Below are 2,500 nucleotides of genomic sequence, written 5' to 3' on the forward strand. Positions count from 1 at the left end.
TTTGGAGTAAATTGGGTATTTTCAATGGAAGATGTTGCAAAAAATTTGGAGTAATTGGGTATTTTCAATGGAAGATGTGGCAAAAATTTGGATTAATTGGGTATTTTCAATGGAAGATGTTGCAAAAAATTTGGAGTAATTGGGTATTTTCAATGGAGAAGATGTGGCAAAAATTTGGAGTAATTGGGTATTTTCAATGGAAGATGTGGCAAAAATTTGGAGTAATTGGGTATTTTCAATGGAAGATGTTGCAAAAATTTGGATTAATTGGGTATTTTCAATGGAAGATGTTGCAAAAAATTTGGAGTAATTGGGTATTTTTCAATGGAAGATGTTGCAAAAATTTGGAGTAATTGGGTATTTTCAATGGAAGATGTGGCAAAAATTTGGAGTAATTGGGTATTTTCAATGGAAGATGTTGCAAAAATTTGGAGTAATTGGGTATTTTCAATGGAAGATGTGGCAAAAATTTGGAGTAATTGGGTATTTTCAATGGAAGATGTTGCAAAAATTTGGAGTAATTGGGTATTTTCAATGGAAGATGTTGCAAAAATTTGGAGTAATTGGGTATTTTCAATGGAAGGATGTTGCAAAAATTTGGATTAATTGGGTATTTTCAATGGAAGATGTTGCAAAAATTTGGAGTAATTGGGTATTTTTCAATGGAAGATGTTGCAAAAATTTGGAGTAATTGGGTATTTTCAATGGAAGATGTGGCAAAAAATTTGGAGTAAATTGGGTATTTTCAATGGAAGATGTTGCAAAAATTTGGAGTAAATTGGGTATTTTCAATGGAAGATGTGGCAAAAATTTGGGAGTAATTGGGTATTTTTCAATGGAAGATGTTGCAAAAAATTTGGAGTAATTGGGTATTTTCAATGGAAGATGTGGCAAAAATTTGGAGTAATTGGGTATTTTCAATGGAAGATGTTTGCAAAAATTTGGAGTAATTGGGTATTTTCAATGGAAGATGTGGCAAAAATTTGGAGTAATTGGGTATTTTACAATGGAAGATGTTGCCAAAAATTTGGAGTAATTGGGTATTTTCAATGGAAGATGTGGCAAAAATTTTGGAGTAATTGGGTATTTTCAATGGAAGATGTTGCAAAAATTTGGAGTAATTGGGTATTTTCAATGGAAGATGTGGCAAAAATTTGGAGTAATTGGGTATTTTCAATGGAAGATGTGGCAAAAATTTGGAGTAATTGGGTATTTTCCAATGGAAGATGTTGCAAAAAATTTGGAGTAATTGGGTATTTTCAATGGAAGATGTGGCAAAAATTTGGAGTAATTGGGTATTTTCAATGGAAGATGTGGCAAAAAATTTGGAGTAATTGGGTATTTTCAATGGAAGATGTGGCAAAAATTTGGAGTAATTGGGTATTTTCAATGGAAGATGTGGCAAAAATTTGGAGTAATTGGGTATTATTCAATGGAAGATGTTGCAAAAATTTGGAGTAATTGGGTATTTTCAATGGAAGATGTGGCAAAAATTTGGAGTAATTGGGTATTTTCAATGGAAGATGTTGCAAATAATTGGAGTTAATTGGGTATTTTCAATGGAAGATGTGGCAAAAATTTGGAGTAATTGGGTATTTCAATGGAAGATGATGGCAAAAATTTGGAGTAATTGGGTATTTTCAATGGAAGATGTTGCAAAAATTTGGAGTAATTGGGTATTATTCAATGGAAGATGTTGCAAAAATTTGGAGTAATTGGGTATTTTCAATGGAAGATGTGGCAAAAATTTGGAGTAATTGGGTATTTTCAATGGAAGATGTTGCAAAAATTTGGAGTAATTGGGTAATTATTCAATGGAAGATGTGGCAAAAAATTTGGAGTAATTGGGTATTTCAATGGAAGATGTTGCAAAAATTTGGAGGTAATTGGGTATTTTCAATGGAAGATGTTGCAAAAAATTTGGAGTAATTGGGTATTTTCAATGGAAGATGTTGGCAAAAAATTGGAGTAATTGGGTATTTTCAATGGAAGATGTTGCAAAAATTTGGAGTAATTGGGTATTTTCAATGGAAGATGTGGCAAAAAATTTGGAGTAATTGGGTATTTTCAATGGAAGATGTGGCAAAAATTTGGAGTAAATTGGGTATTTTCAATGGAAGATGTTGCAAAAAATTTGGAGTAATTGGGTATTTTCAATGGAAGATGTTGCAAAAATTTGGAGTAATTGGGTATTTTCAATGGAAGATGTGGCAAAAAATTTGGAGTAATTGGGTATTTTCAATGGAAGATGTTGCATAAAATTTGGAGTAATTGGGTATTTTCAATGGAAGATGTGGCAAAAATATGGGGTAATTGGGTATTTTCAATGGAAGATGTTGCAAAAATTTGGAGTAATTGGGTATTTTCAATGGAAGATGTGGCAAAAATTTGGAGTAATTGGGTATTTTCAATGGAAGATGTTGCAAAAATTTGGAGTAATTGGGTATTTTCAATGGAAGATGTGGCAAAAATTTGGAGTAATTGGGTATTTTCAATGGAG

At 31.8% G+C, this 2,500-nt stretch overlaps 1 protein-coding gene across 1 annotated transcript in view; it reads left to right on the forward strand.

The window, feature by feature from the left end:
- Positions 1–2,500, forward strand: part of LOC137639749 (cyclic AMP response element-binding protein A-like) — a 73,659-nt gene that overhangs the window by 60,222 nt on the left and 10,937 nt on the right.

This window comes from Palaemon carinicauda, chromosome 1 (assembly GCF_036898095.1).
Source record: "Palaemon carinicauda isolate YSFRI2023 chromosome 1, ASM3689809v2, whole genome shotgun sequence".
Taxonomy (NCBI): Eukaryota; Metazoa; Arthropoda; class Malacostraca; order Decapoda; family Palaemonidae; genus Palaemon; species Palaemon carinicauda.